At 45.0% G+C, this 21,223-nt stretch overlaps 1 non-coding gene across 1 annotated transcript; it reads left to right on the forward strand.

Moving 5' to 3' along the window:
• Nucleotides 1-9,837: 9,837 nt before the first annotated feature.
• Nucleotides 9,838-9,925, forward strand: trnap-ugg (transfer RNA proline (anticodon UGG)). The gene is given in 2 exon segments: nucleotides 9,838-9,873; nucleotides 9,890-9,925. It is a non-coding gene; the product is annotated as a tRNA-Pro (tRNA).
• Nucleotides 9,926-21,223: the final 11,298 nt, after the last annotated feature.

Here is a 21,223-nt window from a genome sequence, read left to right on the forward strand (position 1 = left end):
GAGACACCAAAATATACTTAGAGCTATCACTAATCAAAGAACATTTTACTCTCTACGGTCCTCAGCAAATTCTGGTGTGCCTGTCTTTCCTGTGCTTGTGCTCGGTGTAAGGGAAGGGTTGGCCGAGCCGTGGTATATCGTTTCCCAAGGATGGGCTGAAATGTGGTGTCTGAGGCCACGTTCACTGCTATAGTTGATATATAATAATCATCTGGACTTGTGTATAAGGGCATAATTACAGCATCTACAGATGTTTCATCCTGGTACACAAATCCACTGCCAAATTAGTTCAATCCCTCACCCGCCCCAGTAGTTAACCTTCCCGCGAGCTCTATTGATGTACAACCCGACGTACTGTAACTTGCCACTCCTGTGCCAGAACTGGTCCCAATGCCCCCGGATTCTGGAGCATAACCTCGTGCACCGTTTAGCCAGACACACGTTGCCATTTCTAAATTCAATTGCGCGGTGCACTGGAAATAATCCATAGAATACCTTTGTGGTTCTGCTCATTAATTTCCTCTATTGCACTTGAAACTCTGACTAAAGGAACTCATCCCCTTCTTTCCTTCTATCAATGGTTAGCACATAGATCACGGCTGCTCCCGTTCACCTCTCAGAATGTTCTGCACCCACTCAGTGATGTTCTTTACCTGGCAGCAGGGAGGATGCACACCACGCATGACTCACGTTTGCCGTTGCAGAAAGGTAATGACTGTTGAATCCCCAATGACGTCAACTTATGTTACTTTTTAGCTTCAAAAGCAAAGTACTGCGAATCCTGTAAATCTGAAATGAAATCAGAAAATGTAGGATATACTCAGACAGTCAGGCTGCATCTCTGGAAAATACATTCTGATGATGGGTTTGTGATTAAATCACATTGACGTGAAGCTTCAACAATGCAATCCAGACACTGTCCGATATTGTAATCTAAAGCGCCAGTTTGTGGGTATTGAAACCAATCCAGATACCACGCATGAATATGGGAGCTAAATTGTTGTTGTTGTTCTTTTCAAGTCGCAACAGCAGAGGACTGCAATAAAATGTCCAAGATTTTAAGATAAATCATATGTTTTACAGTTAATAAAACGAGCCAGTTTGAAAAGACATTCAATCCACAAAATGATTAACTTGTGCCGTTTAATTTCCGCCATGGGAGCCGGGGAAAAAATACAGGCTTTGGCTGTTTTTTAAATTGCAGTTCACTGCTGTTGCCACTAGTTTACTTTGAACAGTCTCCATTTGAACATTCTCACAGAGGCTGTCTGACTGGTTCACGAATCCCGATATCAATGTTTACTCACCCCTGTGACCACCACCTAGTGGTTACGATGCAGCGCTCTATTCTCGTCGACACAGTTTTGATGACCGTTCCGGGATTCATTAAATTAAAATGAAGCTTATTAAATTAATTTCATAACACTCTGTGAAAGATTAATAATTATTGCAATCGCCATTCACAACATGTCATATTCTGTCTCAGACTGAGGGAAATACATTGCAACAGAGAGCCTGCCAAACTTGAATCAGATTTTGTGCTTTGCGTGTGATGAAATTTCAGCCGTTCTCATATCACAGAGTGTATTTTAAGACACTGGTTAATAAATATTCATTGATTATTACAGCAAGAATCTGGTGCAGCCATTTTAAAATTTAACAGGAACGGCCGAGTGTCGCTTAATTTTCACAGTAGGGAAGTAACTAAACCCTCGAGCTTCATCTGAAGCAAGTTCCAAATAATGGGCCAACAATTACGGTCTCTAAGGGCACGTCCGATGTCAGCATGCTCCTGTTCTCAGAGCGCGATGCGCATTGGCCGAAAGCCGGCACTTGAACAGTCAAAATGGCTTTTCATCTATCCAGCGCAGCTCCGAGAGAAGAGACTTTGCGGTCGGAGATTTACGCTATTTTTCCAACTCTTGCCCAGAATATCTCCTTCAAAATCTTATGCCTGGTAAAGGTGACAGTGGGATAGACAGGCAGGGGGAGACAGTTGTGTGAATGTCACAGAGACAGATAGACAGACAAGGGTTTGTGATGGAGAGGAGACAGTCCGGAGAGACAGAAAGCGAGACAGACAGACTGTGACAGAGAGAGAGAACGACAGCCGAGGGGGAGGGGAGACAGAATGAGTTAATTATGGTGGGGGATGTAGAGACCGTCAATACTGACGGGAGGGGGCGGCAAGACGACCGACGGGGTGAGAAGCGGGTGGAGACAAACTGCGGGGGGGGGGCGGAGATAAGATGGCTAACAAAGAGAGAGATAGACGTGGAAGGCAGAAAGGAGGAGGCAGACGGGGGAGAATGATAGAAGGGGGGAATGCGTGATAGATATGAGAGGCAGACGGGGAAGACTGACGGAAGGCAGACAGAGAGCGACAGACAGGGGCAGACGAGGGTGAATGTTGGAAGGGAGACAGTAATTGACAGACAGGTTAGGCAGACGGGAGCTAGCCAGAAAAATAGCAAACTGGGCTGATATAGAGATAAAGAGAGACGGACAGACAGTGGGGTGAGGCAATGAGAATGAGAGAGAGCGGTTGAGACAGAGGTTTAAGAGACAGAAAAATAGAGAGTTGGTTGAAACAATCGGGGTAGACAGGGGGAGACGCCGAGAGATACAGATGGGGGAGACAGCAAAGGCAGACAGATGAGGAGACAGAGACAGAGAGAGAGGCATACAGGAGAGACAGGACCAGAAAAACCTACGAGGAGGGAGAATGAGAGAGACATATGGGGGATCAGAGCGAGAGACAGACACGGGTAGGAGAGTGGGAAAATAGATTGATGGAGACAGGCGGTGGAAAAAGACAGATGGCAAGACAGAGAGAGGCAGGTGGGGAGAAAGAAGGAGGAGGCAAACTGGTAATACACCGAGAGAGAGAGAGAAATCGTATGGTAGCAGAGTGGGAATGTTACTGAACTCCTAATCCAGAGGCATGGTCCAAAGTTTCCGACATATAACTTGAGATCCTGCAAAGGCAGCTGAGGAATTTAAATTCAGTTAATTGCATCAATCTGAATTTAAAGAGCTAGTATAAGAAATGACCATGTTAAACTGGAGTGTCGTAACAATCCATCTGGTTCACTAATAGCCTTTAGGGGATGAAGGGGAGAGTGATAAAGCAGACGGAAACGTGCAAGTCAGAAAAAGAACAGACGAACCAGACAGACACAGCAAAGTTCGGGAGAGAGACAGCCAGACAGGGGAGACAGCGAGGGTGACAAACGGTGGAGTTAAACAGGAGGGAAGCAGGTATGTCGCGACAGAGGCAGGCAGTAAGAGAAATAGGTTGACAGACTGTGGGGCCAGACATTACGAGAACTGCAAGGGACAGACTGGAGAGACAGACGGGAGAGGGGTGGAGGGGGAGAGACTAATGGGCACAGACGGGGAGACGGAAATAGAGATAACAGCAGAGGAAAGAAAAAGACAGTGGGAGTCAGGCGGAGAGACAGGCGGGAGGGGCACAAAGAAAGACAGATGGGGGTTACACACGTGGCGAGAAAATCGACGGAGTGATGGATAGGACGAGAGATTGTTGGAAACAGATGGCGAGACAGAAAGAAAGAAAGACGTGAGGAGACAGAGAAAGAAAAATAAACGGGGAGACTCTTTCTAATCTCGCTCTCTCGTCCAATTTTAGTGAATAACAATGTAACTGGCACTGCAAATAGTATCGTGGAACATAAAGTTGCAAAGAGACGATTATTAAGTGTTTGCAAAAAAAAACTGTACAGTTACAGGTCCTTGTGGCGAAGTGTAAATTCTTCCACATTGAACCTAAGAACAATGGATCAGAGTATATTATACTTCGACACTGTGCCTGACAATGATATTTAGGGGTGCAAGTACTGTAATCTCTACTAATCCTCCGGCTTTTGCTGGTCATAATTCACCTGTCTTTTGAACACCAAATGCCCCTGTTTCTGAAACTCCTAATTTCGTGTAGCCGGTGTCTGAATTCCCCATGTTTCAGAAGCTCCTTTTCCCTCTGTTTCATGAGCTCCTTATCCCTCTGTTTTAGGAGCTCGTTATCCCTCTGTTTCAGGAGCTCCTAATTCCCCAGTTTCAGGAGCTCGTTATCCCTCTGCTTCAGGAGGTCCTTATACCTCTGTTTCAGGAGCTCCTAATTCCATGTTTCGAGCTCCTTATTCCCCTATTCCGGGAGCTCCTAATTTTCCATTTTCTTGGACTCCTCATTGCTCTGATTCAGCTGCTTCCAATTCCCCAGTTTCAGGAGCTCCTCATTTCCCTGTGTCAGGAACTCCAGATTATCCTCTTTCTGGCGCTCCAATTCCACTGTTTCTGCAGCTGCTCGTTCTACTGTTTCAGTAGCTTCTTTTTCCCCTGTTTTGGAGTAACTAATGTCCCTGTCGTTGGAGCTCATATTTCCCCTGTATCAAGTGATCCTAATTCATCTCTTTCTTTAACTCCAACCTCTCCTTGTCTGCTGCTCCTAATTCCACTGCTTTACAAGGTAAAGTGCTGGAGCTCTTAATTTTCCTCTTACCAAATGACCTTATTTCTAGAGCTCCTCCTTTCCCTGATTATGATGCCCTCTCCTAACTTCCCAGTATTTAGAGCTAAGAACTGGAGCGGTCTAGCATTGTCTCTGTTTGTAGAGCTCTCTACTAATTTTCAGGTTTCTGTAATGATCTCCTAATTCGCCTGTTTCTGGTGGCCCTTCTTAATTCCCTCGTATCCGGAGGTCCTGATTCCCCTGTTTCTGTTGATCCTCATTCTCCGTGTTTCTGGAGATTCTAATTCAACTGTTTCTTGATTCTATTTCCTCTCATTTTAGGGCACTCTCATTGCGCTGTTTCTGTAGATCAACCAATTCTGATGTTTCTGGAGCTCCTAATTCCCCTGTTTCTGGAGCTTCAAATTTCCATGTTTGCAGAGCTCCTATTTCCCCTGTTTCTGCTGTCCTATCCCAATTCATACTTTTTATGAATATCCTAACTCCGCTGTTCCAGCAGTTCCAACTTCTTCTGTATCTGGTGCACTTAATTTCACGTGTGTACAGTCAATCACCTGAGGTAATGGAAAGCCGTTTGCTTTAAGAAGCGGATGGCACATTTACAACATTGTCGATCTGGTTGCATAGGCAGGACAAGCGTTGAAGTGGACATTCTTGCAGGATATTACTGCTTCGAAACAAAAACCAGGAAATTGAATGCCGAACGTTGCTGCAAACGGGAGACGAGGTGGCCCAGAGTTTAAGGCGAATAACTGCTAATACATTCTGATCTGCAAGCTCAGGTCCGAATCCCAGACTCGTACTTATTGTATTAAACGTAAGAATCCTTTTGTTGTTTTGTCAATCACATAAAGCCTCATGGCCAAATTTGCCTTTTACTGTCAAGGATGCTGCACTTTGGTCATGTCATGTCTCAAATTAATATAGGGCCTGTAATTCCGGCCTGACTTGGTCTGTACGGATAATGTATGCGACAAGCACGGACTCACAAAAGCCCTTCCTTGGCGTGCGAGGCGCATGCATTGAAAATCAGGTTTTCCAATGTCAAATTCATGCTTGACAGATCGAACGCACTTCAGGAGAAGGATATTCGATGGGTGAGTCTGCGCTATTTGCCATCTATTGCTCAGCGAATGTCCTTAAATTTCTTGCGCCTGGGAACAGATGGAGCATAGCCTACTTTTATCAGCATAAGAGTTTTAAAACATGTAAAAAATATATAAAAACATCTACAAATAAAATGTAATAACATTTTTATGTTTAAAAAATCTGTTCACTAAGGAAGGTTTATTTTAAACCCTAAATGACAAACTTTTTTTAAAATCCGAAAAATATATTTTTTTCTAACACATTTGTTAACTTTAATTTAAATTAATACGTGAGGTGTTTTTTTTTTACTTTTTATGTGTGTTTGGGTGATGGGGGCGTTTTCATTCGTAATATTGAGAACCCCTACTGAAGGAGATGCTATTATTACGAATGATAATACTGTACCTTCTTTCGCTGTCCAGAGCCAGGTGAATGCAGCTTCTACCTCCGCAGCTCCAAGACGTAAATGCGCTGCGAAGGGCGGGAAGAGAAGGCCTCAGATGCGGAGGATGCAGGAGTAAAAGGTAGGTGTGGAACGTTATCACTATTTTCAGCTGAACGCCTGGGGGAAGCCGAGCACAATGACATCAGTCCCAATATATTGATCAAAGATAAAATTTACGTTCTTATGTCCTTATTCGCAGGATTATAGAGAGGGGGACTAATTTGATCGGTCTTTCAGAGACACAGCACAGCCACGTTGAGCCGAATAGCTTTCTTCACTGTCGTCAAAATATGCCGTTTTAATATAGAATGGGTTACGCACTTTACTGTCGGCTGCTCCTTGGTCTAGGGGTATTATTCTCTCTTTGGGATTTTCACAATGGAAAGGCGAGAGGTCCCGCATCATTTTGTGGCTGTCTAAATGGATTTGCTGTCAGTCCAGGATCAATCTGTGTCTGTTTTCAAAGGGATTTGCTCTCAGACCCGGGTCATTCTGGGCCGGTTTAAAATTAAAGATCTCGCAGTCCAAGAACATTCTATATCTGCTTCAGGGGTATTTGCTTTCATACCCAGTCAAGGGTCATTCTGCAACTGTATAAAAGGGATGTGCTTGCAGTCCCGAATCATTCTGTGTCTGTTTAAACGGGATGGTTGTCAGTTCCAGTGCATAATCTTTCCCTTTAAGACGGATTTTCACGTCGTCCCGGACCACCATGTATATTTTGAAAAGGAGTGCGATTTCAGCTGTGATGACCGAATTAAGCTGTCGTGTTCCAAGTTCCAAGCCCAGCTAAATTGCGCACCCAGCTAGCAGCGTTTCTGTTCATTTACTTGAAATATGCTCAGCTTTTCCAAAGCCCATTCCTTGTTATAGCTGTTGCCCCTAATTTGCTCCGAATATAAACAACAACAATGCGTTTCCTCACTCTAGCAGCCGCGTGGCGTAATGGATAAGGCGTCTGATTTTGATTACAACCGCAACGTTATCAAAAATTTGCAGACTCGAATCTTGCTGCTCTAAATTAACTTGCTGCGAAATGTTATATTCGTTGTTGTCACTCTGCCAGAAAACCAGCCATCTAGTACAGTCACTGACTTGAAGGAAAGGAAGGCTGTTTGCTTCAAGAAGCTAATGGCACATTTTCACTGTCGATCTGATTGCACGGGCAGAACAAGCGGTGAAGTAGATTTTCTTCAACATTATTTGTGTTTGGATGCAAAAACCAGCAGATTCAATTGCTGACATAGCTAGCAATAGGAGAAGAGGTGGCCGAGAACTTCAGGTGATGATCTGCTAATCCAGTGTGCTGCGCTTGCGTGAGTTCGAATTCCATCCTCATCGTTATGAGGTTAAGCAATTGAACCCTTCGGTTATTTTTTCAATCATATTTAATCTCATGGCCAAATTCAGCATTTAGTGACAAGGATGCAGCACTTTGGTCATGTAATGTTTCAAATTAATAATGTATTGATCAAAGGGAAAACCTTAGCAGGGCTATGATCATGGGGTCTAATTAGATGGTCTCTGAGAGACAGTACATGCAGGATGGGCCGAATAGTGAACTAACGTCCGAGTCTGAGCCCTGAGCTTGTCGCTGTCGGCGGCTACTTAGTCTAGGGTTATGATTCTCGCTTTGAGATTTTCATAATTGAAATGTAAGAGGTCCCGATTTCAAATCCCGAACGAGCTCCGCTATCTTTTCGTCAAAGATCCGCTTCTCACAGCCGGTCGACTTGTGAGAAAATTTAAAATTTTAAATGAAAACGTGTAATTTCGCGCAGTTGTTTCCATGGCGTCCAAATCGCAGAGTTTCACAGAAACAAGGTGACATTTACGAATTGAGTAAAATTAAAATCTCTCAGATATACTCGGCTCTGTTTCTCATTGGACAGGCTAAACCTGTGTTTAATTCCGACTAATACTTGGTCAGTATATCTTCGTTTCTGCACGCACGGACTCACCTCCATTGGGATAAGCACAAATTCAGCATCAATCTTAACTTCAACGTGAAACATAATCTGCCCTGAATATGAGTGCGTCCTGTTTCTCGAGCGCTGAAAAGTCGTGAGAAGGTGACTTTTGAATGAATCCCTTGCTGCCGAATTCAAACCGGAAAGGAAATCAGTCCGGGAGGCCAAGCTGCCTTGTCTGATTAAAAGGCCCTATATTTCAGGCATGTTATAGTCTTCTGGCCTCAACATTAGGTTCAGCTTTTCGGATCATAAGCACCACTCCCATTGTCTGGTAATGGCGTTGACACCTATATTTTAGGCATTTTATCGGCTTCTGGCCTCAGCATTAGCTTGAACATATGGGATCATAGGGACCGCTCCCATTGTCAGATAATGGTTCTGCTGTTCCGACTAACACCATTCCTGGACGATCCTTTGTTACTTTATTCCCCGATTACCACCCACTTCGCCGTTTCCCCGTTGTGCCATTTATTATTTAATCACTGCTGCGTTCCACTGTATCACAGCCATTCCCTTTTGTCCTTTCACGATGCCTATATTTTCCAGGCGCTGATTTTGTTGAAAAAATCAGGAATCTTTAACTTTTCCCTAAAACATCTGAAAGATTATCCGATTGAACGTGAAAACGTGAAAATGTACTTTTTGTCGGGTTGGTTTTACTTCCCTCCCTCCTTCCTGCCTGTCTACCAACTGTGGCTTCAATAACCTTCACAGACCCGCGTGGTCCTCAGCCCCACGTTTACTCACACACAGCACAATTGCCTTCAAGAATGACAGAAATCCCACTTTTTTCTTTCAAAACGGAACTGCTGTAAGTCAAGGGTCATTCTGCATCTGTACAAGAGGCGTGTGCTTGCAGTCCAGGATCATTTGGTGTTTGTTTAAACGGGATGGTTGTCAGTTCCAGTTCATAATTTGCTCTTTTAAGACGTATTTTATCATAATGCAGGATCATCCTGTATAGTTTTAAAAAGAATGTGATTTCAGCTGCGATGGCCGAATTGTAAAACTGTTGTGTTTCAAGCTACATTGACGTTGCCTGTGCCCGTGCGCATCCATATCGCAGCGCATCTATTCATTACTCGATATATGCTCATGTTTTTCGAAATCCACTCCTTGATATAACCCTTGTCCCAAATTTACTCTCTATATAAAAAAACAACAAATGTTGCGCCAACGGCAGCGTCCGCTTTCTCGAATGGATTAAGCATCTGACTTCGGTAATAACCGCGATGCTATCAGAAGATTGCAGGTTCGAGTCTTGCCACGGTCAACTTACTCGCCGTGTGAAAGTTTATATTTATTATTTTGATTCTGCCTCAAAACCAACCATCCCGTACAGTCGCTCACCTGATGCAAAGGAAGGCTGTTTGCTTTAAGAAACTAATGGCACATTTTCATCACTGCCGATCTGGTTGCGTGGGCAGAACAGGCGGTGAAGTAGACTTTCTTGCACATTATTTCTGTTTGGATGCAAAAAGGAGTGGATAGATGTCTGACGTTGCTGTAAGTAGGAGACGAGGTGGCCGAGAGATTCAGGCGATGGACTGCTAATCCAGTGTGCTCCCAATCTCGTCATTATTGTGTTAAACATTTGACCCCTCTCGTTTTTTTGTGAATCACATTTAACCTCATTGCCAAATTCAACTTTTTACTGACAAGGATGCAGCTCTTTGGTAATGTAATGTCTCAAATTAATAATATATTCAGCAAAGGGAAAACATTAACATGACTATGGAGAGTGGGACTCATCAGATAGGTCTCTGAGAGTCAGCACAGGCACGACGGGCCGAATAGTACACTACCGTCACAATCTTTGAGCTACGGTTTTCGTTGTCGGCGGCTCGTTAGTCTAGGGGTATGATTCTCGCTTTGGGATTTTCAAAATTAAAATGCGAGAGGTCCCGGGTTCAAATCCCGGACGAGCCCTGCCGAGTTTTTGTCAAAGAAACGCTTCTGAGCCGGTCGACATATGAGAAAAGAGACGTATTTCAAATGTGTAATTTCGCTCCGTTTTTCCCACATCGTCCAAATCCTGGAGTTTCCCAGGAGCAAAGTGAAACTCACCTAACTGAGTAAAATTAAAGTATCTCAGATGTACTCGGCTCTTTGTCTCATTGGACAACCTGAATCCGTGTTTGGTTCCGGCCAATCCTTGATCAACATATCTTAATTTCCGCATGCATGAGCTCACCTCCATTGGGATAAGCATACATTCGGAGTCAATCTCCACTTCAACGTGAAAGATACTATGCCCTGAATATGAGTGCGTCTTGTTTCTCTCGCGCCGAAAAGATGTGAGAAGCTGACTTTTGAATTAGTCCCTTAGCTGCCGAATTCAAACCATACAGGAAATCAATCTGGGGTGGCCAAGCTGCCTGGTCTAATTAAAAGGCTTTCACAACCTATATTGTAGGCATGTTATAGTCTTCTGCCCTCAACATTAGGTTCAGCATATCGTATCATAAGCACTGCTGCCATTGTCTGGTAATGGTTCTGCTGTTCCCACTAACACCTCCTGTGGACCATCCTTTGTTACTTTATTGCCCGCTTACCACCCACTTTGCCTTTTTCGCATTGTGTCATTTATTATTCAATCACTCCTACGCTCCACTGTATCACAGACTTTCCCTTTTGTCCATCCTCGCTGCCTATTTTTTCTAGGCGCTATTTTTGTTGAAAAAATCTGTAAACTTTACATTTTTCCGAAAATATCAGAATGATCATCTGACTGAACGTGAACCCGGGCTCTTCATCCACAGAATCTGCACGACCTGCTGAGTTTTACAGATTACTCTGTTTTTGTTCATTCTGTTTCCGCATCCCTTTTAAGGTGATGTGCTGCCTGTCCGGGGTCATTCTCTGTCTCTCTGAAATGGTTTGCGATCAGTACCGGTTCGTTCTGTGTCTGTTTAAAAGGGATGTGCTGTCTGTCCCGAATTTCAAATTTCAAATTTCAAAAACTGCCTTTTGAGGGTGCACGAATTTTAGTTTGTTTGTGTGTTTGTGTAAGCGAGAGAGTGTGTGCTAACATGCTGCGCGATCTTACTGTGCATTTCATGTCATGGGGGAAAAAAGGCATTATTTGCAACTTGAAGCCACACTGATTTGATTGAACACGCATTGGAGGACTGCCTGACAGGAAAAGAATCTGCTGTGGGAATTTGCTATTCCACATCTGAAAGAAGGCAAATGACATGAGTTAGAAACAGCGATTTTAGCGAAAGCTTGTGTATGGGCTGTGTGACATGATGACCTTATTTTCAAATACAAATCAAATCAAGACAAGACAAGACATGACTGACTGACTTTGTTTAGGTATATATATATTTCAATATTTATATATATGTATATTTATATACATTCCCTACTTGCTAACTTTCACAATAAATGTGCTTTTTCTGTTCTGCTCTGGGCTCTATTACATTTGACCTCTTTCACAACACAAGCAGCTGCTGTCAGATCCAGCAGAAAGGCACTCGCGACTTTAAAAGATCGCCTTTGTTGCCCACATCTTCCCTCGTGGCTTGTCTTCCACCATGGGCTTACTGTGTTTGGGTATTTACTGACTGCACCACCTGATTTCCAGTGGAATTCATCCAGTCACACAGCCTTCGTTTAATCAAAAATATATAGATTACGAAACAATTATTTATTTATTTAAATTAAATCAGATTAAAATTTTTGAAATAAAATTGTAAATGTATTTATTTTCTTATTATGATAAATATATATATATTTCAAATTGGCTTTTTGTCTGGGTTGGTTTTACTTCCCTCCCTCCTTTCTGCCTGTCGATCACCTGTGGCTTCAACAACCGTCCCAGCCACGCGTGGTCTTGCGACCCACGCTCACTCACGCACAGCACAGTTGCCTTCAGGAATGATAGAAATCCCACTTTATTCTTTTGAAACGGAACTGCTCTCAATTATGGGTCATTCTACATGTGTAAGCGGGATGTACTTGCAGTCCCGGATCATTCAGTGTCAGTTTAAACGGGGTGGTTGTCAGTTCCGGTTTATGTGAGTAAACTTTAACATTGTTTTTGCCAATTTAAGTGTATCTAAGGGTTAAGTCATGGCAGGAGAGCTTGGTCGGGTGTTATGCTCCTCCTGTATCAGGTGGGAACTCAGGGACGACACCAGTGTCCCTGACGACTACATGTGCGGGAAGTGTATCCTCCTCAAGCTCCTGACGGTCCGCGTTACGGAGTTGGAGCTGAGGGTGGATTCACTCTGGAGCATCCACGATACTGAGAATGACGTGAGTAGCACGTGTAGAGAGTTGGTCGTACCGCAGGGAAAGGGTCCACAGCCAGATAGGGAATGGAAGACCAACAGGAAGAGCAGTGCAAGGAAGGTAGTGCAGGGGCCCCCTGTGGTCATCCCCCTGCAAAACAGATACACTGCTTTGGGTACTGTTGGGGGGGATGACTCATCAGGGGAGAGTAGCAGCAGCCATGTTTATGGCACCGTGGCTGGCTCTGCTGCACAGGAGGGCAGGAAAAAGAGTGGGAGTGCGGTAGTGATAGGGGATTCAATTGTAAGGGGAATAGATAGGCGTTTCTGCGGCCGCAACCGAGACTCCAGGATGGTATGTTGCCTCCCTGGTGCAAGGGTCAAGGATGTCTCGGAGCGGGTGCAGGATATTATAAAAAGGGAGGGAGATCAGCCAGTTATCGTGGTGCACATTGGTACCAACGACATAGGTAAAAAAAAGGGATGAGGTCCTACAAAATGAATTTAAGGAGCTAGGAGCTAAATTAAAAAGTAGGACCTCAAAATTAGCAATCTCGGGATTGCTACCAGTGCCACGTGCTAGTCAGAGCAGGAATCGCAGGATAGCGCAGATGAATGCGTGGCTTGAGCAGTGGTGCAGCAGGGAGGGATTCAAATTCCTGGGGCATTGGAACCGGTTCTGGTGGAGGTGGGACCAGTACAAACCGGACGGTCTGCACCTGGACAGGACCGGAACCAACGTCCTAGGGGGAGTGTTTGCTAGTGCTGTTGGGGAGGAGTTAAACTAATATGGCAGGGGGATGGGAACCAATGCAGGGAGACAGAGGGAAACAAAAAGAAGGCAAAAGACAGAAAGGAGTTGAGGAAAAGTGGAGGGCAGGGAAACCCAAGGCAAAGAACAAAAAGGGCCATTGTACAGCAAAATTCTAAAAGGACAAAGGGTGTTAAAATAACAAGCCTGAAGGCTTTGTGTCTTAATGCAAGGAGTATCCGCAATAAGGTGGATGAATTACCTGTGCAAATAGATGTTAACAAATAAAATGTGATTGGGATTACGGAGACGTGGCTCCAGGATGATCAGGGCTGGGAACTCAACATCCAGGGGTATTCAACATTCAGGAAAGATAGAATAAAAGGAAAAGGAGCTGGGTTGGAATTGCTGGTTAAGGAGGAGATTAAGGCAATAGTTAGGAAGGACATTAGCTTGGATGATGTGGAATCTATATGGGTAGAGCTGCAGAACACCAAAGGGCAAAAAACGTTAGTAGGAGTTGTGTACAGACCTCCAAACAGTAGTAGTGATGTTGGGGAGGGCATCAAACAGGAAATTAGGGGTGCATGCAATAAAGGTGCAGCAGTTATAATGGGTGACTCTAATATGCACATAGATTGGGTTAACCAAACTGGAAGCAATACGGTGGAGGCGGATTTCCTGGAGTGCATAAGGGATGGTTTTTTGACCTAATATGTTGAGGAACCAACTAGCGGGGAGGCCATCTTATACTGGGTGTTGTGTAATGAGAGAGGATTAATTAGCAATCTCGTTGTGCGAGGCCCCTTGGGGAAGAGTGACCATAATATGGTGGAATTCTGCATTAGGTGGAGAATGAAACAGTTAATTCAGAGACCATGGTCCAGAACTTAAAGAAGGGTAACTTTGAAGGTATGAGGCGTGAATTGGCTAGGATAGATTGGCGAATGATACTTAAGGGGTTGACTGTGGATGGGCAATGGCAGACATTTAGAGACCGCATGGGTGAATTACAACAATTGTACATTCCTGTCTGGCGTAAAAATAAAAAAGGGAAGGTGGCTCAACCGTGGCTATCGAGGGAAATCAGGGATAGTATTAAAGCCAAGGAAGTGGCATACAAATTGGCCAGAAATAGCAGCGAACCTGGGGACTGGGAGAAATTTAGAACTCAGCAGAGGAGGACAAACGGTTTGATTAGGGCAGGGAAAATGGAGTACGAGAAGAAGTTTGCGGGGAACATTAAGGCGGATTGCAAAAGTTTCTATAGGTATGTAAAGAGAAAAAGGTTAGTAAAGACAAACGTAGGTCCCCTGCAGTCAGAATCAAGGGAAGTCATAACGGGGAACAAAGAAATGGCAGACCAATTGAACAAGTACTTTGGTTCAGTATTCACTTAGGAGTATACAAACAACCTTCCGGATATAAAAGGGGTCAGAGGGTCTAGTAAGGAGGGGGAACTGAGGGAATTCTTTATTAGTCGGGAAATTGTGTTGGGGAAATTGATGGGATTGAAGGCCGATAAATCCCCAGGGCCCGATGGACTGCATCCCAGGGTACTTAAGGAGGTGGCCTTGGAAATAGCGGATGCATTGACAGTCATTTTCCAACATTCCATTGATTCTGGATCAGTTCCTATGGAGTGGAGGGTAGCCAATGTAACCCCACTTTTTAAAAAAGGAGGGAGAGAGAAAATAGGGAATTATAGACCGGTTAGCCTGACATCAGGAGTGGGTAAAATGATGGAATCAATTATTAAGGATGTCACAGCAGTTCTTCTGGAAAATGGTGACATGATAGGTCCAAGTCAGCATGGATTTGTGAAATGGAAATCATGTTTGACAAATCTTCTGGAAATTTTTGAGGATGTTTCCAGTAAAGTGGACAAAGGAGAACCAGTTGATGTGGTATATTTGGACTTTCAGAAGGCTTTCGACAAGTTCCCACACAAGAGATTAATGTGCAAATTTAAAGCACATGGGATTGGGGGTAGTGTTCTGACGTGGATTGAGAACTGGTTGTCAGACAGGAAGCAAAGAGTAGGAGTAAATGGGGACTTTTCAGAATGGCAGGCAGTTACTAGTGGGGTACTGCAAAGTTCTGTGCTGGGGCTCCAGCTGTTTACACTGTACATTAATGATTTAGACGAGGGGATTAAATGCAGTATCTCCAAATTTGCGGATGACACTAAGTTGGGTGGCAGTGTGAGCTGCGAGGAGGATGCTATTAGGCTGCAGAGTGACTTGGATAGGTTAGGTGAGTGGGCAAATGCATGGCAGATGAAGTATCATGTGGATAAATGTGAGGTTATCCACTTTGGTGGTAAAAACAGAGAGACAGACTATTATCTGAATGGTGACAGATTAGGAAAAGGTAAGGTGCAACTGGACCTGGGTGTCATGGTACATCAGTCATTGAAGGTTAGCATGCAGGTACAGCAGGCGGTTAAGAAAGCAAATGGCATGTTGGCCTTCATAGCGAGGGGATTGGAATACAGGGGCAGGGAGGTGTTGCTACAGTTGTACAGGGCCTTGGTGAGGCCACACCTGGAGTATTGTGTACAGTTTTGGTCTCCAAACTTGAGAAAGGACATTCTTGCTATTGAGATAGTGCAGCGAAGATTCACCAGACTGATTCCCGGGATGGCGGGACTGACCTATCAAGAAAGAGCGGATCAACTGGGCTTGTATTCACTGGAGTTAAGAAGAATGAGAGGGGACCTCATAGAAACGTTTAAAATTCTGACGGGTTTAGACAGGTTAGATGCAGGAAGAATGTTCCCAATGTTGGGGAAGTCCAGAACCAGGGGTCACAGTCTGAGGATAAGGGGTAAGTCATTTAGGACCGAGATGAGGAGAAATTGCTTCACCCAGAGAGTGGTGAACCTGTGGAATTCTCTACCACAGAAAGTAGTTGAGGCCAATTCACTAAATATATTCAAAAGGGAGTTAGATGAAGTCCTTACTACTTGGGGGATCAAGGGTTATGGCGAGAAAGCAGGAAGTGGGTACTGAAGTTTCATGTTCAGCCATGAACTCATTGAATGGCGGTGCAGGCTAGAAGGGCTGAATGGACTGCTCCTGCACCTATTTTCTATGTTTCTATGTTTCTATTTTAAGTGTGAGGTGATGCACTTTGGAAGGGCGAATAAGGAAATGGTATACACCTTAACCGTAGGCCACTTAATAGTGTAGATGAACAAAGGGACCTTGGAGTGCTTGTCCACAGATCCCTGAAAGTAGCAGGCCAGGTGGATGAGGTGGTTAAGAAGGCATACGGAATGCTTGCCTTTATTGGCTGAGGCATAGAATATAAGAGCAGGGAGGTTATGCTTAAATTGAATAATACTTTGGTTCGGCCACAGCTGGAGTACTGCGTGCAGTTCTGGTCGCCGTATTATAGGAAGGATGTGATTGCACTGGAGAGGGTGCAGAGGAGATTTACTGGGATGCTGCCTGGAATGGAGAATATTAGTTATGAGGACAGATTGGATAGGCTGGGTTTGTCCTCATTGGAACAGAGGAGGTTGAGAGGAGACCTCATCGAGGTGTACAATATATTGCGGGACCTGGACACAGTGGATAGTAATTGTCTATTTCCATTGGTGGAGGGGGCTATTACGAGGGGGCATAGTTTTAAGATGGCTGGTGGAAGGTTTAGAGGGGATTTGAGGGGGGCTTCTTTACACAGAGGGTTGTGGGGATCTGGAACTCGCTGCCTGGAAGAGTGGTGGATGCAGAAACCCTCAGCACTTTTAAGAGATGGTTGGATGGGCACTTAAAGTGCAGTAACCGGCAGGGTTACAGACCGAGAGCTGGTAATTGGGATTAGACTGGATGACCTTTTGTTGGACGGAGCAAATATAATGGTAAGTACTGCAGGGAATAGAATACGGCCAGGGTGATCTCCAAGACTCGTGTCGATCGCCTGGATGGGACGAAGAGGAATTTTCCCAGATTTTTTCACCCTAAATTGGCCTGGCTTTTTATCTGGCTTTTGCCTCGCCCAGGAGATCACATGGCTCCGGTTGGGGTGGAGTGTAGAATGTTTCAGTATAAGGGGTGTCGCTGTTGTGTGAGGCGGACTGGTTGGGCTGGGTTCTCTTTGCCTTTCCGACATTGTTCATAGGTTTATATGTAACCTTCAGGGCTGCTGACCGAGGGCCGTGTGGCTCTTTGTCGGCCAGTGAGGACACGATGGGATGGAATGGCCTCCTTCTGCGCTCTAAATTTCTATGTTTCTATGTTTCTATGTTTGACCATCAGAGGAAATATCTACTAGTGGGCATACTGGTCACCATCCACACTGAGACTGAGAGATAGTCATCCAGAAGGCTCAACTGGTGAAGATATGTCTCCAGTTGAACATTCTTGATGTCTATCACTCGGCCAGTAATGTTACCACAGTTCTCCTTTGTCGCAGCATCTGAACGAGAGATGGTGGTCTTGGGGCACAGTGTCCTCCAGGCATTTGGGCTACAGCCATCAGGCTCTTCAGGTAATGCTGCGACATTCAGGAGGAATGGGCTTCAAGGCCAGTGGTCATGGATGTGATCACTTGTCATTTCAGCAGGCTCGGGGTGTGAACGGTATAATAGGACATTGTCTACTTTCAGACCCGGTGCGGGGTAAGTCAGCGTGTCTGTGGGTGATAATGACGAGGAAAGTCATGGGGTGCAGGAGGATCTCAATCTACTGGTCAGGTGGGCAGAGCAGTGGCAAATGGAATTTAATTCAGAGAAGTGTGAGGTGATGCACTTTGGGAGGGCAAATAAGGAAAGTGTATACACATTAAGCGGTAGGTCACTTAATAGTGTAGATGAACAAAGGGACCTTGGAGTGCTTGTCCACAGATCCCTGAAAGTAGCAGGCCAGGTGGGTAAGGTCGTTAAGAAGGCATACGGAATGTTTGCCTTTATTGGCCGAGGCATAGAATATAAGAGCAGGGAGGTTATGCTTAAATTGTATTATACTTTGGTTAGGCCACAGCTGGAGTGTGAGCTGCGAGGAGGATGCTATTAGGCAAAGTGACTTGGATAGGTTAGGTGAGTGGGCAAATGCATGGCAGATGAAGTATAATGTGGATAAATGTGAGGTTATCCACTTTGGTGGTAAAAACAGAGAGACGGACTATTATCTGAATGGTGACAGATTAGGAAAAGGGGAGGTGCAACGAGACCTGGGTGTCATGGTACATCAGTCATTGAAGGTAGGCATGCAGGTACAGCAGGCAGTGGATCAACTGGGCTTGTATTCACTGGAGTTCAGAGGAATGAGAGGGGATCTCATAGAAACGTTTAAAATTCTGATTGGTTTAGACAGGTTAGATGCAGGAAGAATTCTCTACCACAGAAAGTTGTTGAGGCTAGTTCACTAAATATATTTAAAAATGAGTTAGATGTAGTCCTTACTACTCGGGGGATCAAGGCGTATGGCGAGAAAGCAGGATTGGGGTACTGAAGTTGCATGTTCAGCCATGAACTCATTGAATGGCGGTGCAGGCTCGAAGGGCCGAATGGCCTACTCCTGCACCTATTTTCTATGTTTCTATGTTTCTATGATCACTTTATCATGTCTGTCCTGGTCACTTCAGCTGCCGTTCTCATCCTCTTCGGCTACTTGGTTAGTCGCCAGCAGTGTGTGGAGAATGCCCGACTGAAGATCAGCTCCCTTGGAAGCTGTTCCCTCTTAAGCCCCTCTTCATTCTTCAAGTGACGGCAATTTCAAGCCGCCTGGTTGTCTCTCGTGTCTTGTGGGGAGGGAAGTGAATGGATTCTCCTCGTTCCGGGTTGTCTTTGGGTTACAACAGGCTGAGTTCTGGAGTGTGCTAAAAGTTCACACAGCACGGGAGCCGGGGATGGAGGGGAAAACCATTTTCCCAGACACATTGTGCCGATGCATCCCGATAATTAAATCCACATCCCCTGTCACCCCCCCACCCCATCCCCCAACCCTCCCCCCTTCAGCCTGTTAATGTTTAGGAGCTGATGTTCCAGCCGAGCATTGCTGACTCTGTAATTCAATTCCCATCCACTGAGTATGGCTCGGCCTAAAGAAAAGGCAAATTAAAGGGTGTGACAGTTAACACAAGATTGAGGACGGTCTCCGTGCGAGCCGGAACGACACAGAAGGGGGAACTCAGGACAACTCACCGAGCGGTTTCAAGTCATTGCCGACTGTTGTCTGCAGGACAGACTGGATGGAGCAGCAGGTCTTTTCCTGTCCGTCATTTCTGTTTCAAGTCAATTTATTTCAACAACTTAAATGTGAGAAGTTTAACATCTGGAAATAAATGTGCAATGGAAGTTAACAAACTTACTGTGTGTTACCTGATTTGTGGGGTTAAATAGCTGGTTAGAGATCAATTCAGTACTTTTGTAGTGCAGTCACTGTTGTAATGTAGGAAGCACGGCAGCCAATTTGTGCACAGCAAGCTCCCACAAACAGCAATGTGATAATGACCAGATAATGAGGGTGCAGAATTCCTAAAATGCATTCCAGAGAACTTTTTTTAGCCAGTATGCAGCCAGTATGGGGAGGGGTTAAACTAATATGGCAGGGGGATGGGAACCTATGCAGGGAAACAGAGGGAAGAAGAATGGGGGCAGAAGCAAAAGATAGAAAGAAGAAAAGTAAAAGTGGAGGGCAGAGAAACCCAAGGCAAAAATCAAAAAGGGCCACATTACAGCAAAGTTCTAAATGGGCAAAGTGTGTTAAAAAGACAAGCCTGAAGGCTCTGTGCCTAAATGCGAGGAGTATTCGTAATAAGGTGGATGAATTAACTGCGCAGATAGCAGTTAACGGGTATGATGTAATTGGCATCACGGAGACACGGCTCCAGGGTGATCAAGGCTGGGAACTCAACATCCGGGGGTATTCAGCATTCAGGAAGGATAGACAGAAAGTAAAAGTAGGTGGGGTGGCGTTGCTGGTTAAAGAGGAAATTAACGCAATTGTAAGGAAGGACATTAGCCTGGATGATGTGGAATCTGTATGGGTGGAGCTGCGGAATACCAAAGGGCAGAAAGCACTAGTGGGAATTGTGTACAGACCACCAAACAGTAGTAGTGAGGTTAGGGACAGCATCAAACAAGAAATTAGGGATGTGTGCAATAAAGGTATAGCAGTAATCATGGGCAACTTTAATCTATATATAGATTGGGTTAACCAAACCGGTAGCAATGCGGTGGAGGAGGATTTCCTGGAGTGTATTCGGGATGGTTTTCTGGACCAATATTGCAGATTAAACTAAGCTGGGTGGCGGTGCGAGCTGTGAGGAGGACACGAAGAGGCTGCAGGATGATTTGGACAGGTTCGGTGAGTGGGCAGATGCACGGCAGATGCAGTATAATGTGAATAAATGTGAGGTTATCCACTTTGGGGGCAAAAACACGAAGGTAGAATATTATCTGAATAGGGGCAGATTTGAAAAGGGGAGGTGCAACGAGACCTGGGTGTCATGGTACATCAGTCATTGAAAGTTAGCATGCAGGTTCAGCAGGCGGTGAAGAAGGCAAATGGCATGTTGGCCTTCATAGCTCTGGGTTTTGCGTATAGGAGCAGGGAGGTCTTACTGCAATTGTACAGGGCCTTAGTGAGGCCTCACCTGGAATATTGTTTTCAGTTTTGGTCTCCTAATCGGAGGAAGGACGTTCTTGCTATTGAGGGAGTGCAGCGAAGGTTCACCAGACTGATTCCCGGGATGGCAGGACTGACATATGAGGAGAGGCTGGATTGACTGGGCCTGTATTCATTGGAGTTGTGAAGGGACTGGACATGTTAGATGCAGGAAGAATGTTCCCGATGTTGGGGAAGTGCAGAACCAGGGGACATAGTCTAAGGATAAGGGGTAGGCCATTTAGGACTGAGATGAGGAGAAACTTCTTCACTCAGAGAGTTGTTAACCTGTGGAATTCACTACCACAGAGAGTTGTTGATGCCAGTTCATTGGATATATTCAAGAGGGAGTTAGATGTGGCCCTTACGGCTAAAAGGATCGAGGGGTATGGAGAGAAAGCAGGAAAGGGGTACTGAGGTTAATGATCAGTCATGAACTCATTGAATGGCGGTGCAGGCTCGAAGGGCCGAATGGCCTACTCCTGCACCTATTTTCTATGTTTCTTTGGCCAGGGACTCCCAGGTGTCAGTGGGGATGTCGCACTTTATCAGGGAGGCTTTGAGGGTGTCCTTGTAACGTTTACTTTGCCCGCCTTTGGCTCGTTTGCTGTGGACGAGTTCC

The sequence above is a fragment of the Pristiophorus japonicus genome, unplaced genomic scaffold, assembly GCF_044704955.1.
Source record: "Pristiophorus japonicus isolate sPriJap1 unplaced genomic scaffold, sPriJap1.hap1 HAP1_SCAFFOLD_185, whole genome shotgun sequence".
Classification (NCBI taxonomy): domain Eukaryota; kingdom Metazoa; phylum Chordata; class Chondrichthyes; family Pristiophoridae; genus Pristiophorus; species Pristiophorus japonicus.